This window comes from Pristiophorus japonicus, chromosome 5, assembly GCF_044704955.1.
Source record: "Pristiophorus japonicus isolate sPriJap1 chromosome 5, sPriJap1.hap1, whole genome shotgun sequence".
In the NCBI taxonomy this organism is placed as follows: Eukaryota; Metazoa; Chordata; class Chondrichthyes; family Pristiophoridae; genus Pristiophorus; species Pristiophorus japonicus.
Window position 1 is genome coordinate 184,125,372 of NC_091981.1, and position 27,087 is coordinate 184,152,458.

The window sequence follows — 27,087 nt, forward strand, 5'->3', positions numbered from 1 at the left end:
AGACAGGTAACATTGTCCTCTGAGACAGGTGATATGGCCCTCTGAGACAGGTAATATGGCCTTTTGAGACAGGTAATATGGCCTTCTGAGATCGGTAAAATTGCCCTCTGAGACAGGTAACATGTCCCTCTGAGACTGGTGATATGGCCTTCAGGGACAGGTAACATGGCCCTCTGAGACATATAATATGGCCCTCTGAGACAGGTAACATGGCCCTCTGAGACAGTTAACATGATACTCTGAGACAGGTAACATGGCTTTCTGAGACAGATAATATGGCATTCTGAGGCAGGTAACATGGCCCTCTGAGACAGGTAATGTTTCCCTCTGAGACAGGTAACATGGCCCTCTGAGAGGTAATATGGTCTTCTGAGACAGGTAACATGTCCCTCTGAGACAGTTAACATGGCCCTCTGAGACAGGTAATATGGCTTTCTGAGACAGGTAACATGGCCCTCTGAGACAGGTAACATGATCCTCGAGACAGGTAACATGGCTTTCTGATACAGATAATATGGCCTTCTGAGGCAGGTAACATGGCCCTCTGAGACAGGTGATGTTTCCCTCTGAGACAGGTAACATAGCCCTCTGAGACAGGTAATATGGCCTTCTGAGACAGGTAATGGCCTTCTGAGACAGGTAATGGCCTTCTGAGACAGGTAATATGGCCCTCTGAGGCTGGTAACATGGCCCTCTGAGACAGGTAATATGGCCTTCTGAGACAGGTAATGGCCCTCTGAGACAGGTAACATGGCCCTCTGAGACAGGTACCATGTATCTCTGAGACAGGTGCTATGGCTTACTGAGACAAGTAACATGTCCCTCTGAGAGAGGTAACATGTCCCTCTGAGACAGGTAACATGGCCTTCTGAGACAGGTAACATGGCCCTCTGAGACAGGTGATATGGCCCTCTGAGACAGGTAATATGGCCTTTTGAGACAGGTAATATGGCCTTCTGAGATAGGTAACATGGCCCTCTGAGACAGGTAACATGTCCCTCTGAGACCGGTGATATGGCCTTCTGGGACAGGTAACATGGCCCTCTGAGACAGGTGATATGGCCCTCTGAGACAGGTAACATGGCCTTCTGAGACAGGTAACATGGCCCTCTGAGACAAGTGATATGGCCTTCTGAGATAGGTAATGGCCTTCTGAGACAGGTAATATGGCCTTCTGAGACAGGTAACATGGCCCTCTGAGACAAGTAACATGGCCCTCTGAGACAGGTAACATGGCCTTCTGAGACAGGTAATATAGCCTTCTGTGACAGGTAATATGTCACTCTGAGACAGGTAACATGGCCTTCTGAGACAGGTAACATAGCACTCTGAGACAGGTGATATGGCCCTCTGAGACAGGTAATATGGCCTTTTGAGACAGGTAATATGGCCTTCTGAGACAGGTAATATATCCTTTGAGACAGGTAACATGTCCCTCTGAGACAGGTAACATGGCTCTCTGAGACAGGCAACATGGCCTTCTGAGACAGGTAACATGGCCTTCTGAGACAGGTAATGTTTCCCTCTGAGACAGGTAACATGTCCCTCTGAGACAGTTAACATGGCCCTCTGAGACAGGTAATATGGCTTTCTGAGACAGGTAACATGGTCCTCTGAGACAGGTAACATGATCTTCTGAGACAGGTAACATGTCCCTCTGAGACGGGTAACATGACCCTCTGAGACAGGTAAAATGTCCCTCTGAGACAAGTAACATGGCTCTCTGAGACAGGTAACGTCTCTCTGAGATAATTAACATTGCCCCCTGAGACAGGTAACATGTCATTCTGAGACAGGTAACACGACCCCCTGAGACAGGTAACATGGCCCTTTGAGACAGGTAACATGGCCCTCTGAGACATGTAACATGGCCTTCTGAGACACGTAACTTGGCCTTCTGAGACAGGAAACATGGCCCTCAGACAGGTAACATGGCGTTCTGAGTCAGGTAACATGCCCCTCTGAGACAGGTAACATGGCTCTCTTAGATAGGTAATATGGCCTTCTGAGACAGGTAATATGGCCTTCTGAGATAGGTAACATATCCCTCTGAGACAGGTAATATTTCCCTCTGAGACAGGTAACATAGCCCTCTGAGACAGGTAATATGGCCTTCTGAGACAGGTAATGGCCTTCTGAGACAGGTAATATGGCCTTCTGAGACAGGTATCATGGCCCTCTGAAACAGGCAACATGGCCCTCTGAGACAGGTAATATGGCCTTCTGAGACAGGTAATGGCATTCTGAGACAGGTATCATGGCCCTCTGAGACAGGTAACATGGCCCTCTGAAACAGGCAACATGGCCCTCTGAGACAGGTAATATGGCTCTTTGAGACAGCTAATATGGCATTCTGAGATAGGTAACATGGCCCTCTGAGACAGGTAACATGGCCCTCTGAGACAGGTAACATTTCCCTCTGAGAGAGGTAACATGGCCCTCTGAGTCAGGTAACATGTCCCTCTGAGACAGGGAACATGTCTCTCTGATACAGGTAACATTTCTCTCTGATACAGGTAAGATGGCCCTCTGAGACAGGTAACATGTCTCTCTGATACAGGTGACATGGCACTCTGAGACAGGTAACATGGTAACATGGCCCTCTGAGACAGGTAACGAGTCTCTCTGAGACAGGTAATATGGCCCTCTAAGACAGGTAACATGGCCCTCTGAGACCGGTTACATTTCCCTCTGAGATAGTTAACATAGCCCTCTGAGACAGGTAACATGGCCCTCTGAGACAGGTAACATGGCCCTCTGAGACAGGTAACATGGTCCTCTGAGACAGGTAATATGGCTTCTGAGACAGGTAACATGGCCTCTGAGACAGGAAAAATGGCCATCCGAGACAGGTTATATGTCCTCTGAGACAAGTAACATGGCCCTCTGAGACAAGTAACATGGCCCTCTGAGACAGGTAATATTGACTTCTGAGATAGGTAACATGGCCCTCTGAAACAGGCAACATGGCCCTGTGAGACAGGTAATATGGCCCTTTGAGACAGCTAATATGGCATTCTGAGACAGGTAACATGTCCCACTGAGACAGGTAACATGGCCCTCTGAAACAGGCAACATGGCCTTCTGAGACAGGTAATATGGCCCTTTGAGACAGCTAATATGGCATTCTGAGACAGGTAACATTTCCCTCTGAGAGAGGTAACATGGCCCTCTGAGACAGGTAACATGGTGCTCTGAGATAGGTAACATGTCTCTCTGAGACAGGTACTACGGCCCTCTGAGAGAGGTAACGTGTCACTCTGAGACAGGTAAGATGGCCCTCTAAGACAAGTAACATGGCCCTCTGAGACAGGTAACATGGCCCTTTGAGACAGGTAACATGTCCCTCTGAGACCAGTAACATTTCCCTCTGAGAGAGGTAACATGGTCCACTGAGACAGGCAACATGTGCCTCTGAGAGAGGTAACATGTCCCTCTGAGACCGGTAATATTTCCCTCTGAGATAGTTAACATAGCCCTCTGAGACAGGTAACATGGCCCTCTGAGACAGGTAACATGGCCCTCTGAGACAGGTAGCATGGTCCTCTGAGACAAGAAATATGGCTTCTGAGACAGGTAACATGGCCTCTGAGTCAGGAAAAATGGCCATCCGAGACAGGTTACATGTCCTCTGAGACAAGTAACATGGCCCTCTGAGACAGGTAATATTGCCTTCTGAGACAGGTAACATGGCCCTCTGAAACAGGCAACATGGCCCTCTGAGACAGGTACTACGGCCCTCTGAGAGATGTAACGTGTCACTCTGAGACGGGTAAGATGGCCCTCTAAGACAAGTAACATGGCCCTCTGAGACAGGTAACATGGCCCTTTGAGACAGGTAACAAGTCCCTCTGAGACCGGTAACATTTCCCTCTGAGAGAGGTAACATGTCCCTCTGAGACCGGTAACATTTCCCTCTGAGATAGTTAACATAGCCCTCTGAGACAGGTAACATGGCCCTCTGAGACAGGTAACATGGCCCTCTGAGACAGGTAACATGGTCCTCTGAGACAGGTAATATGGCTTCTGAGACAGGTAACATGACCTCTGAGACAGGAAAAATGGCCATCCGAGACAGGTTACATGTCCTCTGAGACAGGTAACATGTCCCTCTGAGACAAGTAACATGGCCCTCTGAGACAGGTAATATTGACTTCTGAGATAGGTAACATGGCCCTCTGAAACAGGCAACATGGCCCTGTGAGACAGGTAATATGGCCCTTTGAGACAGCTAATATGGCATTCTGAGACAGGTAACATGTCCCACTGAGACAGGTAACATGGCCTTCTGAAACAGGCAACATGGCCTTCTGAGACAGGTAATATGGCCCTTTGAGACAGCTAATATGGCATTCTGAGACAGGTAACATGGCCCTCTGAGACAGGTAACATATCTCCCTGAGACAGGTAACATTTCCCTCTGAGAGAGGTAACATGGCCCTCTGAGACAGGTAACATGGTGCTCTGAGATAGGTAACATGTCTCTCTGAGACAGGTACTACGGCCCTCTGAGAGAGGTAACGTGTCACTCTGAGACAGGTAAGATGGCCCTCTAAGACAAGTAACATGGCCCTCTGAGACAGGTAACATGGCCCTTTGAGACAGGTAACATGTCCCTCTGAGACCAGTAACATTTCCCTCTGAGAGAGGTAACATGGTCCACTGAGACAGGCAACATGTGCCTCTGAGAGAGGTAACATGTCCCTCTGAGACCGGTAATATTTCCCTCTGAGATAGTTAACATAGCCCTCTGAGACAGGTAACATGGCCCTCTGAGACAGGTAACATGGCCCTCTGAGACAGGTAGCATGGTCCTCTGAGACAAGAAATATGGCTTCTGAGACAGGTAACATGGCCTCTGAGACAGGAAAAATGGCCATCCGAGACAGGTTACATGTCCTCTGAGACAAGTAACATGGCCCTCTGAGACAGGTAATATTGCCTTCTGAGACAGGTAACATGGCCCTCTGAAACAGGCAACATGGCCCTCTGAGACAGGTACTACGGCCCTCTGAGAGATGTAACGTGTCACTCTGAGACGGGTAAGATGGCCCTCTAAGACAAGTAACATGGCCCTCTGAGACAGGTAACATGGCCCTTTGAGACAGGTAACAAGTCCCTCTGAGACCGGTAACATTTCCCTCTGAGAGAGGTAACATGTCCCTCTGAGACCGGTAACATTTCCCTCTGAGATAGTTAACATAGCCCTCTGAGACAGGTAACATGGCCCTCTGAGACAGGTAACATGGCCCTCTGAGACAGGTAACATGGTCCTCTGAGACAGGTAATATGGCTTCTGAGACAGGTAACATGACCTCTGAGACAGGAAAAATGGCCATCCGAGACAGGTTACATGTCCTCTGAGACAGGTAACATGTCCCTCTGAGACAAGTAACATGGCCCTCTGAGACAGGTAATATTGACTTCTGAGATAGGTAACATGGCCCTCTGAAACAGGCAACATGGCCCTGTGAGACAGGTAATATGGCCCTTTGAGACAGCTAATATGGCATTCTGAGACAGGTAACATGTCCCACTGAGACAGGTAACATGGCCCTCTGAAACAGGCAACATGGCCTTCTGAGACAGGTAATATGGCCCTTTGAGACAGCTAATATGGCATTCTGAGACAGGTAACATGGCCCTCTGAGACAGGTAACATATCTCCCTGAGACAGGTAACATTTCCCTCTGAGAGAGGTAACATGGCCCTCTGAGACAGGTAACATGGTGCTCTGAGATAGGTAACATGTCTCTCTGAGACAGGTACTACGGCCCTCTGAGAGAGGTAACGTGTCACTCTGAGACAGGTAAGATGGCCCTCTAAGACAAGTAACATGGCCCTCTGAGACAGGTAACATGGCCCTTTGAGACAGGTAACATGTCCCTCTGAGACCAGTAACATTTCCCTCTGAGAGAGGTAACATGGTCCACTGAGACAGGCAACATGTGCCTCTGAGAGAGGTAACATGTCCCTCTGAGACCGGTAATATTTCCCTCTGAGATAGTTAACATAGCCCTCTGAGACAGGTAACATGGCCCTCTGAGACAGGTAACATGGCCCTCTGAGACAGGTAGCATGGTCCTCTGAGACAAGAAATATGGCTTCTGAGACAGGTAACATGGCCTCTGAGACAGGAAAAATGGCCATCCGAGACAGGTTACATGTCCTCTGAGACAAGTAACATGGCCCTCTGAGACAGGTAATATTGCCTTCTGAGACAGGTAACATGGCCCTCTGAAACAGGCAACATGGCCCTCTGAGACAGGTACTACGGCCCTCTGAGAGATGTAACGTGTCACTCTGAGACGGGTAAGATGGCCCTCTAAGACAAGTAACATGGCCCTCTGAGACAGGTAACATGGCCCTTTGAGACAGGTAACAAGTCCCTCTGAGACCGGTAACATTTCCCTCTGAGAGAGGTAACATGTCCCTCTGAGACCGGTAACATTTCCCTCTGAGATAGTTAACATAGCCCTCTGAGACAGGTAACATGGCCCTCTGAGACAGGTAACATGGCCCTCTGAGACAGGTAACATGGTCCTCTGAGACAGGTAATATGGCTTCTGAGACAGGTAACATGACCTCTGAGACTGGAAAAATGGCCATCCGAGACAGGTTACATGTCCTCTGAGACAGGTAACATGTCCCTCTGAGACAAGTAACATGGCCCTCTGAGACAGGTAACATGTCCCTCTGAGACCGGTAACATTTCCCTCTGAGATAGTTAACATAGCCCTCTGAGACAGGTAACATGGCCCTCTGAGACAGGTAACATGGTCCTCTGAGACAGGTAATATGGCTTCTGAGACAGGTAACATGGCAGCTGAGACAGGAAAAATGGCCATCCGAGACAGGTTACATGTCCTCTGAGACAAGTAACATGGCCCTCTGAGACAGGTAATATGGCTTTCTGAGACAGCTAATATGGCATTCTGAGACAGGTAACATGTCCCTCGGAGACAGGTAACATGTCCCTCTGAGACAAGTAACATGGCCCTCTGAGACAGGTAACATGTCCCTCTGAGACCGGTAACATTTCCCTCTGAGATAGTTAACATAGCCCTCTGAGACAGGTAATATGGCCCTTTGAGACAGCTAACATGGCATTCTGAGACAGGTAACATGGCCCTTTGAGACAGGTAACATATCTCTCTGAGACAGGTAACATGGCCCTCTGAGTCAGGTAACATGTCCCTCTGAGACAGGGAACATGTCTCTCTGATACAGGTAAGATGGCCCTCTGAGACAGGTAACATGTCTCTCTGATACAGGTGACATAGCCCTCTGAGACAGGTAACATGTCTCTCTCAGACAGGAAACATGGCGCTCTACGACAGGTAATATGGCCCTCTAAGACAGGTAACATGGCCCTCTGAGACAGGTAATATGGCCCTTTGAGACAGCTAATATGGCATTCTGAGACAGGTAACATGTCCCTCGGAGACAGGTAACATGGCCCTCTGAAACAGGCAACATGGCCCTCTGAGACAGGTAATATGGCCCTTTGAGACAGCTAATATGGCATTCTGAGACAGGGAACATGGCCTTCTGAGACAGGTAACATATCTCTCTGAGACAGGTAAAATGGCTCTCTGAGACAGGTAACATGTCCCTCTGAGACAGGGAACATGTCTCTCTGATACAGGTAACATGTCTCTCTGATACAGGTAAGATGGCCCTCTGAGACAGGTAACATGTCTCTCTGATACAAGTGACATGGCACTCTGAGACAGGTAACATGGCCTTTTGAGACAGATAATATAGCCTTCTGAGATAGGTAAAATGGCCCTCTGAGACAGGTAACATGTCCCTCTGAGACTGGTGATATGGCCTTCAGGGACAGGTAACATGGCCCTCTGAGACATATAATATGGCCCTCTGAGACAGGTAACATGGCCTTCTGAGACAGGTAACCTGGCCCTCTGAGACAGTTAACATGATACTCTGAGACAGGTAACATGGCTTTCTGAGACAGATAATATGGCATTCTGAGGCAGGTAACATGGCCCTCTGAGACAGGTAATGTTTCCCTCTGAGACAGGTAACATGGCCCTCTGAGAGGTAATATGGTCTTCTGAGACAGGTAACATGTCCCTCTGAGACAGTTAACATGGCCCTCTGAGACAGGTAATATGGCTTTCTGAGACAGGTAACATGGCCCTCTGAGACAGGTAACATGATCCTCGAGACAGGTAACATGGCTTTCTGAGACAGATAATATGGCCTTCTGAGGCAGGTAACATGGCCCTCTGAGACAGGTGATGTTTCCCTCTGATACAGGTAACATAGCCCTCTGAGACAGGTAACATGTCCCTCTGAGACAGGTAACATGGCCTTCTGAGACAGGTAACATGGCCCTCTGAGACAGGTGATATGGCCCTCTGAGACAGGTAATATGGCCTTTTGAGACAGGTAATATGGCCTTCTGAGATAGGTAACATGTCCCTCTGAGACAGGTAACATGTCCCTCTGAGACAGGTGATATGGCCTTCTGGGACAGGTAACATGGCCCTCTGAGACAGGTGATATGGCCCTCTGAGACAGGTAACATGGCCTTCTGAGACAGGTAACATGGCCCTCTGAGACAAGTGATATGGCCTTCTGAGATAGGTAATGGCCTTCTGAGACAGGTAATATGGCCTTCTGAGACAGGTAACATGGCCCTCTGAGACAAGTAACATGGCCCTCTGAGACAGGTAACATGGCCTTCTGAGACAGGTAACATGGCCTTCTGTGACAGGTAATATGTCACTCTGAGACAGGTAACATGGCCTTCTGAGACAGGTAACATAGCACTCTGAGACAGGTGATATGGCCCTCTAAGACAGGTAATATGGCCTTTTGAGACAGGTAATATGGCCTTCTGAGACAGGTAATATATCCTTTGAGACAGGTAACATGTCCCTCTGAGACAGGTAACATGGCCCTCTGAGACAGGCAACATGGCCTTCTGAGACAGGTAACATGGCCTTCTGAGACAGGTAATGTTTCCCTCTGAGACAGGTAACATGTCCCTCTGAGACAGTTAACATGGCCCTCTGAGACAGGTAATATGGCTTTCTGAGACAGGTAACATGGTCCTCTGAGACAGGTAACATGATCCTCTGAGACAGGTAACATGACCCTCTGAGACAGGTAAAATGTCCCTCTGAGACAAGTAACATGGCTCTCTGAGACAGGTAACGTCTCTCTGAGATAGTTAACATTGCCCTCTGAGACAGGTAACATTTCCCTCTTAGACAGGTAACACGACCCCCTGAGACAGTTAACATGGCCCTTTGAGACAGGTAACATGGCCCTCTGAGACATGTAACATGGCCTTCTGAGACACGTAACTTGGCCTTCTGAGACAGGAAACATGGCCCTCAGACAGGTAACATGGCGTTCTGAGTCAGGTAACATGCCCCTCTGAGACAGGTAACATGGCTCTCTTAGATAGGTAATATGGCCTTGTGAGACAGGTAATATGGCCTTCTGAGACAGGTAACATATCCCTCTGAGACAGGTATTATTTCCCTCTGAGACAGGTAACATAGCCCTCTGAGACAGGTAATATGGCCTTCTGAGACAGGTAATGGCCTTCTGAGACAGGTAATATGGCCTTCTGAGACAGGTATCATGGCCCTCTGAGACAGGTAACATGGCCCACTGAAACAGGCAACATGGCCCTCTGAGACAGGTAATATGGCCCTTTGAGACAGCTAATATGGCATTCTGAGATAGGTAACATGGCCCTCTGAGACAGGTAACATGGCCTTCTGAGACAGGTAACATTTCCCTCTGAGAGAGGTAACATGGCCCTCTGAGTCAGGTAACATGTCCCTCTGAGACAGGGAACATGTCTCTCTGATACAGGTAACATGTCTCTCTGATACAGGTAAGTTGGCCCTCTGAGACAGGTAACATGTCTCTCTGATACAGGTGACATGGCACTCTGAGACAGGTAACATGGTAACATGGCCCTCTGAGACAGGTAACGAGTCTCTCTGAGACAGGTAATATGGCCCTCTAAGACAGGTAACATGGCCCTCTGAGACCGGTTACATTTCCCTCTGAGATAGTTAACATAGCCCTCTGAGACAGGTAACATGGCTCTCTGAGACAGGTAACATGGCCCTCTGAGACAGGTAACATGGTCCTCTGAGACAGGTAATATGGCTTCTGAGACAGGTAACATGGCCTCTGAGACAGGAAAAATGGCCAACCGAGACAGGTTATATGTCCTCTGAGACAAGTAACATGGCCCTCTGAGACAAGTAACATGGCCCTCTGAGACAGGTAATATTGACTTCTGAGACAGGTAACATGGCCCTCTGAAACAGGCAACATGGCCCTGTGAGACAGGTAATATGGCCCTTTGAGACAGCTAATATGGCATTCTGAGACAGGTAACATGTCCCACTGAGACAGGTAACATGGCCCTCTGAAACAGGCAACATGGCCTTCTGAGACAGGTAATATGGCCCTTTGAGACAGCTAATATGGCATTCTGAGACAGGTTACATGGCCCTCTGAGACAGGTAATATATCTCCCTGAGACAGGTAACATTTCCCTCTGAGAGAGGTAACATGGCCCTCTGAGACAGGTAACATGGTGCTCTGAGATAGGTAACATGTCTCTCTGAGACAGGTACTACGGCCCTCTGAGAGAGGTAACGGGTCACTCTGAGACAGGTAAGATGGCCCTCTAAGACAAGTAACATGGCCCTCTGAGACAGACAACATGTGCCTCTGAGAGAGGTAACATGTCCCTCTGAGACCGGTAATATTTCCCTCTGAGATAGTTAACATAGCCCTCTGAGATAGTTAACATAGCCCTCTGAGACAGGTAACATGGCCCTCTGAGACAGGTAACATGGCCCTTTGAGACAGGTAACAAGTCCCTCTGAGACCGGTAACATTTCCCTCTGAGAGAGGTAACATGGTCCACTGAGACAGGCAACATGTGCCTCTGAGAGAGGTAACATGTCCCTCTGAGACCGGTAACATTTCCATCTGAGATAGTTAACATAGCAATCTGAGACAGGTAACATGGCCCTCTGAGACAGGTAACATGGCCCTCTGAGACAGGTAACATGGTCCTCTGAGACAGGTAATATGGCTTCTGAGACAGGTAACATGGCAGCTGAGACAGGAAAAATGGCCATCCGAGACAGGTTACATGTCCTCTGAGACAAGTATCATGGCCCTCTGAGACAGGTAATATGGCCTTCTGAGACAGGTAACATGGCCCTCTGAAACAGGCAACATGGCCCTCTGAGACAGGTAATATGGCCCTTTGAGACAGCTAATAAGGCATTCTGAGACAGGTAACATGTTCCTCTGAGACAGGTAACATGGCCCTCTGAGACAGGTAACATGTCCCTCTGAGACAGGGAACATGTCTCTCTGATACAGGTAAGATGGCCCTCTGAGACAGGTAACATGTCTCTCTGATACAGGTGACATGGCACTCTGAGACAGGTAACATGGTAACATGGCCCTCTGAGACAGGTAACATGTCTCTCTCAGACAGGTAACATTGCGCTCTACGACAGGTAATATGGCCCTCTAAGACAGGTAACATGACCCTCTGAGACCGGTAACATTTCCCTCTGAGATAGTTAACATAGCCCTCTGAGACAGGTAACATGTCCCTCTGAGACAGGTAACATGGTCCTCTGAGACAGGTAATATGGCTTCTGAGACAGGTAACATGGCCTCTGAGACAGGAAAAATGGCCATCCGAGACAGGTTACATGTCCTCTGAGACAAGTAACATGGCCCTCTGAGACAGGTAATATGGACTTCTGAGACAGGTAACATGGCCCTCTGAAACAGGCAACATGGCCCTCTGAGACAGGTAATATGGCCCTTTGAGACAGCTAATATGGCATTCTGAGACAGGTAACATGTCCCTCGGAGACAGGTAACATGGCCCTCTGAAACAGGCAACATGGCCCTCTGAGACAGGTAATATGGCCCTTTGAGACAGCTAATATGGCATTCTGAGACAGGGAACATGGCCTTCTGAGACAGGTAACATATCTCTCTGAGACAGGTAACATGGCCCTCTGAGACAGGTAACATGTCCCTCTGAGACAGGGAACATGTCTCTCTGATACAGGTAACATGTCTCTCTGATACAGGTAAGATGGCCCTCTGAGACAGGTAACATGTCTCTCTGATACAGGTGACATGGCACTCTGAGACAGGTAACATGGTAACATGGCCCTCTGAGACAGGTAACATGTCTCTCTGAGACAGGTAACATGGCGCTCTACGACAGGTAATATGGCCCTCTAAGACAGGTAACATGGCCCTCTGAGACCGGTAACATTTCCCTCTGAGATAGTTAACATAGCCCTCTGAGACAGGTAACATGGCCCTCTGAGACAGGTAACATGGCCCTCTGAGACAGGTAACATGGTCCTCTGAGACAGGTAATATGGCTTCTGAGACAGGTAACATGGCCTCTGAGACAGGAAAAATGGCCATCCGAGACAGTTTACATGTCCTCTGAGACAAGTAACATGGCCCTCTGAGACAGGTAATATTGCCTTCTGAGACAGGTAACATGGCACTCTGAAACAGGCAACATGGCCCTGTGAGACAGGTAATATGGCCCTTTGAGACAGCTAATATGGCATTCTGAGACAGGTAACATGTCCCACTGAGACAGTTAACATGGCCCTCTGAAACAGGCAACATGGCCCTCTGAGACAGGTAATATGGCCCTTTGAGACAGCTAATATGGCATTCTGAGACAGGTAACATGGCCCTATAAGACAGGTAACATGGCCCTCTGAGACAGGTAACATTTCCCTCTGAGAGAGGTAACATGGCCCTCTGAGTCAGGTAACATGTCCCTCTGAGACAGGGAACGTGTCTCTCTGATGCAAGTAACATGTCTCTCTGATACAGGTAAGATGGCCCTCTGAGACAGGTAACATGTCTCTCTGATACAGGTGACATGGCACTCTGAGACAGGTAACATGGTAACATGGCCCTCTGAGACAGGTAACATGTCTCTCTGAGACAGGTAACATGGCGCTCTACGACAGGTAACATGTCTCTCTGAGACTGGTAACATGGCCCTCTGAGACAGGTAACGTGTCTCTCTGAGACAGGTAATATGGCCCTCTAAGACAGGTAACATGGCCCTCTGAGACCGGTTACATTTCCCTCTGAGATAGTTAACATAGCCCTCTGAGACAGGTAACATGGCCCTCTGAGACAGGTAACATGGCCCTCTGTGACAGGTAACATGGTCCTCTGAGTCAGGTAATATGGCTTCTGAGACAGGTAACATGGCCTCTGAGACAGGAAAAATGGCCATCCGAGACAGGTTACATGTCCTCTGAGACAAGTAACATGGCCCTCTGAGACAAGTAACATGGCCCTCTGAGACAGGTAATATGGACTTCTGAGACAGGTAACATGGCCCTCTGAAACAGGCAACATGGCCCTGTGCGACAGGTAATATGGCCCTTTGAGACAGCTAATATGGCATTCTGAGACAGGTAACATGTCCCACTAAGACAGGTAACATGGCCCTCTGAGACAGGTAACATGGCCCTTTGAGACAGGTAACAAGTCCCTCTGAGACCGGTAACATTTCCCTCTGAGAGAGGTAACATGGTCCACTGAGACAGGCAACATGTACCTCTGAGAGAGGTAACATGTCCCTCTGAGACCGGTAACATGTGCCTCTGAGAGAGGTAACATGTCCCTCTGAGACCGGTAACATTTCCCTCTGAGATAGTTAACATAGCCCTCTGAGACAGGTATCATGGTCCTCTGAGACAGGTAATATGGCTTCTGAGACAGGTAACATGACCTCTGAGACAGGAAAAATGGCCATCCGAGACAGGTTACATGTCCTCTGAGACAGGTAACATGACCCTCTGAGACAAGTAACATGGCCCTCTGAGACAGGTGACATGGCCCTCTGAGACAGGTGATATGGCCCTCTGAGGCAAGTAATATGGCCTTTTGAGACACGTAATATGGCTTTCTGAGATAGGTAACATGGCACTCTGAGACAGGTAACATGTCCCTGTGAGACAGGTGATATGGCCTTCTAGGATAGGTAACATGGCCCTCTGAGACAGGTGATATGGCCCTCTGAGACAGGTAACATGGCCTTCTGAGACAGGTAACATAACCCTCTGAGAGAGGTAACATGGTAACATGGACCTCTGAGACAGGTAACATCGACATCAGATACAGGTAACATGGCCCTCTGAGAATGGTAACATGTCTCTCTGAGACAGGGAACATGTCTCTCTGATACAGGTAACATGGCCCTCTGATACAGGTAAGATGGCCCTCTGAGACAAGTAACATGTCTCTCTGATACAGTTGACATGGCACTCTGAGACAGGTAACATGGTAACATGGCCCTCTGAGACACGTAACGTGTCTCTCTGAGACAGGTAATAATGCCCTCTAAGACAGGTAACATGGCCCTCTGAGACCGGTAACATTTCCCTCTGAGACAGGTAACATGGCCCTCTGAGTCAGGTAACATGGCCCTCTGAGACAGGTAACATGGTCCTCTGAGACAGGTAATATGGCTTTTGAGACAGGTAACATGGCCTCTGAGACAGGAAAAATGGCCATCTGAGACAGGTTACATGTCCTCTGAGACAAGTAACATGGCCCTCTGAGACAGGTAATATTGCCTTCTGAGACAGGTAACATGGCACTCTGAAACAGGCAACATGGCCCTGTGAGACAGGTAATATGGCCCTTTGAGACAGCTAATATGGCATTCTGAGACAGGTAACATGTCCCACTGAGACAGGTAACATGGCCCTCTGAAACAGGCAACATGGCCCTCTGAGACAGGTAATATGGCCCTTTGAGACAGCTAATATGGCATTCTGAGACAGGTAACATGGCCCTCTGAGACAGGTAACATGGCCCTCTGAGACAGGTAACATGTCCCTCTGAGACAGGGAACATGTCTCTCTGATACAGGTAACATGTCTCTCTGATACAGGTAAGATGGCCCTCTGAGACAGGTAACATGTCTCTCTGATACAGGTGACATGGCACTCTGAGACAGGTAACATGGTAACATGGCCCTCTGAGACAGGTAACATGTCTCTCTGAGACAGGTAACATGGCGCTCTACGACAGGTAACATGTCTCTCTGAGACTGGTAACATGGCCCTCTGAGACAGGTAACGTGTCTCTCTGAGACAGGTAATATGGCCCTCTAAGACAGGTAACATGGCCCTCTGAGACCGGTTACATTTCCCTCTGAGATAGTTAACATAGCCCTCTGAGACAGGTAACATGGCCCTCTGAGACAGGTAACATGGCCCTCTGTGACAGGTAACATGGTCCTCTGAGACAGGTAATATGGCTTCTGAGACAGGTAACATGGCCTCTGAGACAGGAAAAATGGCCATCCGAGACAGGTTACATGTCCTCTGAGACAAGTAACATGGCCCTCTGAGACAAGTAACATGGCCCTCTGAGACAGGTAATATTGACTTCTGAGACAGGTAACATGGCCCTCTGAAACAGGCAACATGGCCCTGTGCGACAGGTAATATGGCCCTTTGAGACAGCTAATATGGCATTCTGAGACAGGTAACATGTCCCACTGAGACAGGTAACATATCTCCCTGAGACAGGTAACATCTCCCTCTGAGAGAGGTAACATGGCCCTCTGAGACAGGTAACATGGTGCTTTGAGAAAGGTAACATGTCTCTCTGAGACAGGTACTACGGCCCTCTGAGAGAGGTAACGTGTCACTCTGAGACAGGTAAGATGGCCCTCTAAGACAAGTAACATGGCCCTCTGAGACAGGTAACATGGCCCTTTGAGACAGGTAACATGTCCCTCTGAGACCAGTAACATTTCCCTCTTAGAGAGGTAACATGGTCCACTGAGACAGGCAACATGTGCCTCTGAGAGAGGTAACATGTCCCTCTGAGACCGGTAATACTTCCCTCTGAGATAGTTAACATAGCCCTCTGAGACAGGTAACATGGCCCTCTGAGACAGGTAACATGGCCCTCTGAGACAGGTAGCATGGTCCTCTGAGATAAGAAATATGGCCCTCTGAGACAGGTGACATGGCCCTCTGAGACAGGTGATATGGCCCTCTGAGGCAAGTAATATGGCCTTTTGAGACACGTAATATGGCTTTCTGAGACAGGTAACATGTCCCTGTGAGACAGGTGATATGGCCTTCTAGGATAGGTAACATGGCCCTCTGAGACAGGTGATATGGCCCTCTGAGACAGGTAACATGGCCTTCTGAGATAGGTAACATGGCCCTCTGAGAGAGGTAACATGGTAACATGGACCTCTGAGACAGGTAACATCGCCATCAGATACAGGTAACATGGCCCTCTGAGACAGGTAACATGTCTCTCTGAGACCGGTACCATGGCCCTCTGAGACAGGTAGCATGGTCCTCTGAGACAAGAAATATGGCTTCTGAGACAGGTAACATGGCCTCTGAGACAGGAAAAATGGCCATCCGAGACAGGTTACATGTCCTCTGAGACAAGTAACATGGCCCTCTGAGACAGGTAATATTGCCTTCTGAGACAGGTAACATTGCCCTCTGAAACAGGCAACATGGCCCTCTGAGACAGGTACTACGGCCCTCTGAGAGAGGTAACGTGTCACTCTGAGACGGCTAAGATGGCCCTCTAAGACAAGTAACATGGCCCTCTGAGACAGGTAACATGGCCCTTTGAGACAGGTAACAAGTCCCTCTGAGACCGGTAACATTTCCCTCTGAGAGAGGTAACATGGTCCACTGAGACAGGCAACATGTGCCTCTGAGAGAGGTAACATGTCCCTCTGAGACCGGTAACATTTCCCTCTGAGATAGTTAACATAGCCCTCTGAGACAGGTAACATGGCCCTCTGAGACAGGTAACATGGCCCTCTGAGACAGGTAACATGGTCCTCTGAGACAGGTAATATGGCTTCTGAGACAGGTAACATGGCAGCTGAGACAGGAAAAATGGCAATCCGAGACAGGTTACATGTCCTCTGAGACAGGTAACATGTCCCTCTGAGACAAGTAACATGGCCCTCTGAGACAGGTGACATGGCCCTCTGAGACAGGTGATATGGCCCTCTGAGGCAAGTAATATGGCCTTTTGAGACACGTAATATGGCTTTCTGAGATAGGTAACATGGCACTCTGAGACAGGTAACATGTCCCTGTGAGACAGGTGATATGGCCTTCTAGGATAGGTAACATGGCCCTCTGAGACAGGTGATATGCCCCCCGGGACAGGAAACATGGCCTTCTGAGACAGGTAACATGGCCCTCTGAGAGAGGTAACATGGTAACATGGACCTCTGAGACAGGTAACATCGCCATCAGATACAGGTAACATGGCCCTCTGAGACAGGTAACATGTCTCTCTGAGACCGGTACCATGGCCCTCTGAGACAGGTAGCATGACCCTCTGAGACAGGTAACATGGCTCTCTGAGACAGATAACGTGGCCCTCTGAGACAGGTAACGTGGCCCTCTGAGACAGGTAACATGGCCCTCTGAGACGGTAACATGGCTCTCTGAGACAGCTAACATAGCCGTCTGAGACAGCTAACATGGCCCTCTGAGAGAGGTAACATGGTAACATGGACCTCTGAGACAGGTAACATCGCCATCTGAGACAGGTAACATGGCCCTTTGAGAGAGGTAACAAGTCTCTCTGATGCAGGTAACATGGCCCTCTGAGACAGGTAACATGGCCCTCTGATACATGTAATATATCTCTCAGATACAGGTAACATGGCCCTCTGAGACAGGTAATACTCTGAGACAGGTGCTATAGCCCTCTGAGACAGGTAACATGTGGTAACATTGCCCTTTGAGAGAGGTAACATGTCCCGCTGAGAAAGTTAACATGGCCTTCTGAGACAGGTAACATGGCCCTCTGAGACAGGTAACATGGCCCTCTGAGGCTGGTAACATGGCCCTCTGAGACAGGTAATGTGGCCCTCTGAGACAGGTAATATGGCCTTCTGAGACAGGTAATGTTTCCCTCTGTGATAGGTAACATGGCCCTCTGAGACAGGTAACATGTCCCTCTGAGAAAAGTAACATGGCTTTCTGAGACAGATAATATGGCCTTCTGAGGCAGGTAACATGGCCCTCTGAGAAAGTTGATGTTTCCCTCTGAGATAGATAACATGGCCCTCTGAGACAGGTAACATGTCTCTCTGAGACAGCTAACTTGGCCCTCTGAGACAGCTAACATGGCCCTCTGAGACAGGTAACATGGTAACATGTAGCTCTGAGACAGGTATCATCGACATCTGAGACAGGTAACATGGCCCTTTGAGAGAGGTAACAAGTCACTCTGATACAGGTAACATGGCCCTCTGAGACAGGTAACATGGCCCTCTGAGACAGGTAACATGTATCTCTGAGACAGATGCTATGGCACTCTGAGACAGGTAACATGTGGTAACATGGCCCTTTGAGAGAGGTAACATGGCCCGCTGAGAAAGGTAACATGGCCTTCTGAGACTTGTAACATGGCCCTCTGAGACAGGTAATATGGCCTTCTGAGACAGGTAACATGGCCCTCTGAGACAGGTGCAATGGCCCTCTGAGACAGGTAACATGTGGTAACATGTCCCTCTGAGAGAGGTAACATGTCCCTCTGAGACAGGAAACATGGCCTTCTGCGACAGGTAACATGGCCCTCTGAGACAGGTGATATGGCCCTCTGAGACAAGTAACATGGCCCTCTGAGACAGGTGATATGGCCCTCTGAGACAGGTGATAAGGCCTTTTGAGACAGGTAATATGGCCTTCTGAGATCGGTAAAATGGCCCTCTGAGACAGGTAACATGTCCCTCTGAGATTGGTGATATGGCCTTCAGGGACAGGTAACATGGCCGTCTGAGACATATAATATGGCCCTCTGAGACAGGTAACATGGCCTTCTGAGACAGGTAACATGGCCCTCTGAGACAGGTAACATGGCCCTCTGAGACAGGTAAAATGTCCCTCTGAGACAGGTAACATGGCCTTCTGAGACACGTAACATGTCGCTCTGAGACAGGTATACTCTTACACAGGTTAAAATGGCTTTCTGAGACAGATAATATGGCCTTCTGAGGCAGGCAACATGGCCCTCTGAGACAGGTAATGTTTCCCTCTGAGAGAGGTAACATGGCCCTCTGAGACAGGTAATATGGCCTTCTGAGACAGGTAATGGCCTTCTGAGACAGGTAATGGCCTTCTGAGACAGGTAATATGGCCCTCTGAGACAGGTAAAATGTCCCTCTGAGACAGGTAACATGGCCCTCCGAGACAGGTAACATGTCCCTCTGAGAAAAGTAACATGGCTTTCTGAGACAGATAATATGGCCTTCTGAGGCAGGTAACATGGCCCTCTGAGAAAGTTGATGTTTCCCTCTGAGACAGCTAACATGGCCTTCTAAAACAGGTAACATGTCTCTCTGAGACAGCTAACTTGGTCCTCTGAGACAGCTAACATGGCCCTCTGAGACAGGTAACATGGTAACATGGACCTCTGAGACAGGTATCATCGACATCTGAGACAGGTAACATGGCCCTTTGAGAGAGGTAACAAGTCTCTCTGATAGAGGTAACATGGCCCTCTGAGACAGGTAACATGGCCCTCTGAGACAGGTAACATGTATCTCTGAGACAGATGCTATGGCCCTCTGAGACAGGTAACATGTGGTAACATGGCCCTTTGAGAGAGGTAACATGTCCCGCTGAGAAAGGTAATATGGCCTTCTGAGACTTGTAACATGGCTCTCGGAGACAGGTAATATGGCCTTCTGAGACAGGTAACATGGCTCTCTGAGACAGGTGCAATGGCCCTCTGAGACAGGGAACATGTGGTAACATGTCCCTCTGAGAGAGGTAACATGTCCCTCTGAGACAGGTAACATGGCCTTCTGCGACAGGTAACATGGCGCTCTGAGACAGGTGATATGGCCCTCTGAAACAAGTAACATGGCCGTCTGAGACAGGTAACATGGCCCTCTGAGACAGGTGATATGGCCCTCTGAGACAAGTAACATGGCCCTCTGAGACAGGTAACATGGCCTTCTGAGACAGGTAACATGGCCTTCTGAAACAGATAACATGTCCCTCTGAGACAGGTAAAATGGCCTTCTGAGACAGGTAACATTGTCCTCTGAGACAGGTGATATGGCCCTCTGAGACAGGTAATATGGCCTTTTGAGACAGGTAATATGGCCTGAGATAGGTAAAATGGCCCTCTGAGACAGGTAACATGTCCCTCTGAGACTGGTGATATGGCCTTCAGGGACAGGTAACATGGCCCTCTGAGACAGGTAACATGATACTCTGAGACAGGTAACATGGCTTTCTGAGACAGATAATATGGCATTCTGAGGCAGGTAACATGGCCCTCTGAGACAGGTAATGTTTACCTCTGAGACAGGAAAAATGGCCATCCGAGACAGGTTACATGTCCTCTGAGACAGGTAACATGTCCCTCTGAGACAAGTAACATGTCCCTCTGAGACAGTTAACATGGCCCTCTGAGATAGGTAATATGGCTTTCTGAGACAGGTAACATGTCCCTCTGAGACAGGTAACATGATCCTCGAGACAGGTAACAGGACTTTCTGAGACAGATAATATGGCCTTCTGAGGCAGGTAACATGGCCCTCTGAGACAGGTGATGTTTCCCTCTGAGACAGGTAACATAGCTCTCTGAGACAGGTAATATGGCCTTCTGAGACAGGTAATGGCCTTCTGAGACAGGTAATGGCCTTCTGAGACAGGTAATATGGCCCTCTGAGGCTGGTAACATGGCCCTCTGAGACAGGTAATATGGCCTTCTGAGACAGGTAATGGCCCTCTGAGACAGGTAACATGGCCCTCTGAGACAGGTACCATGTATCTCTGAGACAGGTGCTTTGGCTTACTGAGACAAGTAACATGTGGTAACATGTCCCTCTGAGAGAGGTAACATGTCCCTCTGAGACAGGTAACATGGCCTTCTGAGACAGGTAACATGGCCCTCTGAGACAGGTGATATGGCCCTCTGAGACAGGTAATATGGCCTTTTGAGACAGGTAATATGGCCTTCTGAGATAGCTAACATGGCCCTCTGAGACAGGTAACATGTCCCTCTGAGACAGGTAACATGGCCTTCTGAGACAGGTAACATGGCCCTCTGAGACAAGTGATATGGTCTTCTGAGATAGGTAATGGCCTTCTGAGACGGGTAATATGGCCTTCTGAGACAGGTAACATGGCCCTCTGAGACAAGTAACATAGCCCTCTGAGACAGGTAACATGGCCCTCTGAGACAGGTAACATGGCCCTCTGAGACAGGTAACATGGTCCTCTGAGACAGATAATATGGCTTCTGAGACAGGTAACATGACCTCTGAGACAGGAAAAATGGCCATCCGATACAGGTTACATGTCCTCTGAGACAGGTAACATGTCCCTCTGAGACAAGTAACATGGCCCTCTGAGACAGGTAACATGGCCCTCTGAGACAGGTAAAATGTCCCTCTGAGACAGGTAACATGGCCTTCTGAGACACGTAACATGTCGCTCTGAGACAGGTAATATGGCGTTCTGAGACAGGTAACATGTCCCTCAGAGACAGGTAACATGGCCCTCTGAGACAGGTAACATGTCCCTCTGAGACGGGTAATATGGCCCTCTGAGACAGGTAATATGGCCTTCTGAGACAGGTAATGTTTCCCTCTGTGACAGGTAACATGGCCCTCCGAGACAGGTAACATGTCCCTCTGAGAAAAGTAACATGGCTTTCTGAGACAGATAATATGGCCTTCTGAGGCAGGTAACATGGCCCTCTGAGAAAGTTGATGTTTCCCTCTGAGACAGCTAACATGGCCTTCTGAGACAGGTAACATGTCTCTCTGAGACAGGTAACATGGTAACATGGACCTCTGAGACAGGTATCATCGACATCTGAGACAGGTAACATGGCCCTTTGAGAGAGGTAACAAGTCTCTCTGATAGAGGTAACATGGCTCTCTGAGACAGGTAACATGGCCCTCTGAGACAGGTAACATGTATCTCTGAGACAGATGCTATGGCCCTCTGAGACAGGTAACATGTGGTAACATGGCCCTTTGAGAGAGGTAACATGTCCCGCTGAGAAAGGTAACATGGCCTTCTGAGACTTGTAACATGGCCCTCTGAGACAGGTAATATGGCCTTCTGAGACAGGTAACATGGCCCTCTGAGACAGGTGCAATGGCCCTCTGAGACAGGTAACATGTGGTAACATGTCCCTCTGAGAGAGGTAACATGTCCCTCTGAGACAGGTAACATGGCCTTCTGCGACAGGTAACATGGCCCTCTGAGACAGGTGATATGGCCCTCTGAAACAAGTAACATGGCCGTCTGAGACAGGTAACATGGCCCTCTGAGACAGGTGATATGGCCCTCTGAGACAAGTAACATGGCCCTCTGAGACAGGTAACATGGCCCTCTGAGACAGGTAATATGGCCTTTTGAGACAGGTAATATGGCCTTCTGAGATCGGTAAAATGGCCCTCTGAGACAGGTAACATGTCCTTCTGAGACTGGTGATATGGCCTTCAGGGACAGGTAACATGGCCCTCTGAGACATATAATATGGCCCTCTGAGACAGGTAACATGGCCTTCTGAGACAGGTGACATGGCCCTCTGAGAGGTAATATGGTCTTCTGAGACAGGTAACATGTCCCTTTGAGACAGTTAACATGGGTCTCTGAGACAGGTAATATGGCTTTCTGAGACAGGTAACATGGCCCTCTGAGACAGGTAACATGATCCTCGAGACAGGTAACATGGCTTTCTGAGACAGATAATATGGCCTTCTGAGGCAGGTAACATGGCACTCTGAGACAGGTGATGTTTCCCTCTGAGACAGGTAACATAGCCCTCTGAGACAGGTAATATGGCCTTCTGAGACAGGTAATGGCCTTCTGAGACAGGTAATGGCCTTCTGAGACAGGTAATATGGCCCTCTGAGGCTGGTAACATGGCCCTCTGAGACAGGTAATATGGCCTTCTGAGACAGGTAATGGCCCTCTGAGACAGGTAACATGGCCCTCTGAGACAGGTAATCTCTGAGACAGGTGCTATGGCTTACTGAGACAAGTAACATGTGGTAACATGTCCCTCTGAGAGAGGTAACATGTCCCTCTGAGACAGGTAACATGGCCTTCTGAGACAGGTAACATGGCCCTCTGAGACAGGTGATATGGCCCTCTGAGACAGGTAATATGGCCTTTTGAGACAGGTAATATGGCCTTCTGAGATAGGTAACATGGCCCTCTGAGACAGGTAACATGTCCCTCTGAGACCGGTGATATGGCCTTCTGGGACAGGTAACATGGCCCTCTGAGACAGGTGATATGGCCCTCTGAGACAGGTAACATGGCCTTCTGAGACAGGTAACATGGCCCTCTGAGACAAGTGATATGGCCTTCTGAGATAGGTAATGGCCTTCTGAGACAGGTAATATGGCCTTCTGAGACAGGTAACATGGCCCTCTGAGACAAGTAACATGGCCCTCTGAGACAGGTAACATGGCCTTCTGAGACAGGTAACATGGCCTTCTGTGACAGGTAATATGTCACTCTGAGACAGGTAACATGGCCTTCTGAGACAGGTAACATAGCACTCTGAGACAGGTGATATGGCCCTCTGAGACAGGTAATATGGCCTTTTGAGACAGGTAATATGGCCTTCTGAGACAGGTAATATATCCTTTGAGATAGGTAACATGTCCCTCTGAGACAGGTAACATGGCCCTCTGAGACAGGCAACATGGCCTTCTGAGACAGGTAACATGGCCTTCTGAGACAGGTAATGTTTCCCTCTGAGACAGGTAACATGTCCCTCTGAGACAGTTAACATGGCCCTCTGAGACAGGTAATATGGCTTTCTGAGACAGGTAACATGGTCCTCTGAGACAGGTAACATGATCCTCTGAGACAGGTAACATGTCCCTATGAGACAGGTAACATGACCCTCTGAGACAGGTAAAATGTCCCTCTGAGACAAGTAACATGGCTCTCTGAGACAGGTAACGTCTCTCTGAGATAGTTAACATTGCCCTCTGAGACAGGTAACATGTCCCTCTGAGACAGGTAACACGACCCCCTGAGACAGGTAACATGGCCCTTTGAGACAGGTAACATGGCCCTCTGAGACATGTAACATGGCCTTCTGAGACACGTAACTTGGCCTTCTGAGACAGGAAACATGGCCCTCAGACAGGTAACATGGCGTTCTGAGTCAGGTAACATGCCCCTCTGAGACAGGTAACATGGCTCTCTTAGATAGGTAATATGGCCTTCTGAGACAGGTAATATGGCCTTCTGAGACAGGTAACATATCCCTCTGAGACAGGTAATATTTTCCTCTGAGACAGGTAACATAGCCCTCTGAGACAGGTAATATGGCCTTCTGAGACAGGTAATGGCCTTCTGAGACAGGTAATATGGCCTTCTGAGACAGGTATCATGGCCCTCTGAGACAGGTAACATGTTCCTCTGAGACATGTAACATGGCTCTATGGGACAGGTAACATGGCCCTCTGAGACAGGTAATATGGCCTTCTGAGACAGGGAATGGCCTTCTGAGACAGGTAATATGGCCTTCTGAGACAGGTAACATGGAACTCTGAGACAGGTAACATGGTCCTCTGATACATGTAAAATATCTCTCAGATACAGGTAACATGGCCCTCTGAGACAGGTAACATGTGGTAACATGGCCCTTTGAGAGAGGTAACATGTCCCGCTGAGAAAGGTAACATGGCCTTCTGAGACAGGTAACATGGCTCTCTGAGACAGGTAATATGGCCTTCTGAGACAGGTAACATGGCCCTCTGAGACAGGTGCTATGGCCCTCTGAGACAGGTAACATGTGGTAACATGTCCCTCTGAGAGAGGTAACATGGCCTTCTGAGACAGGTAACATGGCCCTCTGAGACAGGTAACATGGCCCTCTGAGACAGGTAACATGGCTTTCTGAGACAGGTAACATGGCTCTGAGACAGGTGATATGGCCCTCTGAGACACGTAATATGGCCTTTTGAGACACGTAATATGGCTTTCTGTGATAGGTAACATGGCACTCTGAGACAGGTAACATGTCCCTCTGAGACAGGTGATATGGCCTTCTAGGACAGGTAACATGGCCCTCTGAGACAGGTGATATGGCCCTCTGAGACAGGTAACATGGCCTTCTGAGACAGGTAACATGGCCCTCTGAGACAAGTAACATGGCCCTCTAGGACATGTAACATGGTCTTCTGAGACACGTAACTTGGCCTTTTGAGACAGGAAACAATGCCCTCTGAGACAGGTAACATGGCTATCTGAAACGGTAATATGGCCTTCTGAGACAGGTAATATGGCCTTCTGAGACAGGTAACATGGCCCTCTGAGACAGGTGATGTTTCCCTCTGAGACAGGTAACATGGCCCTCTGAGACAGGTAATATGGCCTTCTGAGACAGGTAATGGCCTTCTGAGACAGGTAATGGCCTTCTGAGACAGGTAATATGGCCCTCTGAGGCTGGTAACATGGCCCTCTGAGACAGGTAATATCGCCTTCTGAGACAGGTAATGGCCTTCTGAGACAGGTAATATGGCCTTCTGAGACAGGTAACATGGCCCTCTGAGACAGGTAACATGGCCCTCTGAGACAGGTAAAATGTCCCTCTGAGGCAGGTAACATGGCCATCTGAGACAGGTAACATGTCCCTCTGAGACAGGTAATATGGCCCTCTGAGACAAGCAACATGGCTCACTGAGACAGGTAACGTCTCTCTGAGACAGTTAACATTACCCTCTGAGACAGGTAACATGACCCTCTGAGACAGGTAACATGTCCCTCTGAGACATGCAACATGGCTCACTGAGACAGGTAACGTCTCTCTGAGACAGTTAACATTGCCCTCTGAGACAGGTAACATGTCCCTCTGAGACAGGTAACATGGCTCCCTGAGACAGGTAACATGGCCCTTTGAGACACGTAACTTGGCCTTCTGAGACAGGAAACATGGCCCTCTGAGAGAGGTAACATGGCGTTCTGAGTCAGGTAAAATGTCCCTCTGAGACAGGTAACATGGTCCTCTGATACATGTAAAATATCTCTCAGATACAGGTAACATGGCCCTCTGAGACAGGTGATATGGCCCTCTGAGACACGTAATATGGCCTTTTGAGACACGTAATATGGCTTTCTGAGATAGGTAACATGGCACTCTGAGACAGGTAACATGTCCCTCTGAGACAGGTGATATGGCCTTCTAGGACAGGTAACATGGCCCTCTGAGACAGGTGATATGGCCCTCTGAGACAGGTAACATGGCCTTCTGAGACAGGTAACATGGCTCTCTGAGACAGGTGATATGGCCTTCTGAGACAGGTAATGGCCTTCTGAGACAGGTAATATGGCCTTCTGAGACAGGTAACATGGCCCTCTGAGACAAGTAACATGGCCCTCTAGGACATGTAACATGGTCTTCTGAGACACGTAACTTGGCCTTTTGAGACAGGAAACAATGCCCTCTGAGACAGGTAACATGGCTATCTGAAACGGTAATATGGCCTTCTGAGACAGGTAATATGGCATTCTGAGACAGGAAACATATCCCTCTGAGACAGGTAATATTTCCCTCTGAGACAGGTAACATAGCCCTCTGAGACAGGTAACATGATCCTCTGAGACAGGTAACATGTCCCTCTGAGACAGGTAACATGACCCTCTGAGACAGGTAACATGTCCCTCTGAGACAAGCAACATGGCTCACTGAGACAGGTAACGTCTCTCTGAGACAGTTAACATTGCCCTCTGAGACAGGTAACATGACCCTCTAGGACAGGTAACATGTCCCTCTGAGAAAGGTAACATGACCCTCTGAGACAGGTAACATGTCCCTCTGAGACAAGCAACATGGCTCACTGAGACAGGTAACGTCTCTCTGAGACAGTTAACATTGCCCTCTGAGACAGGTAACATGTCTCTGAGACAGGTAACATGGCTCCCTGAGACAGGTAACATGGCCCTTTGAGACAGGTAACATGTCCCTCTGAGACAGGTAACATGA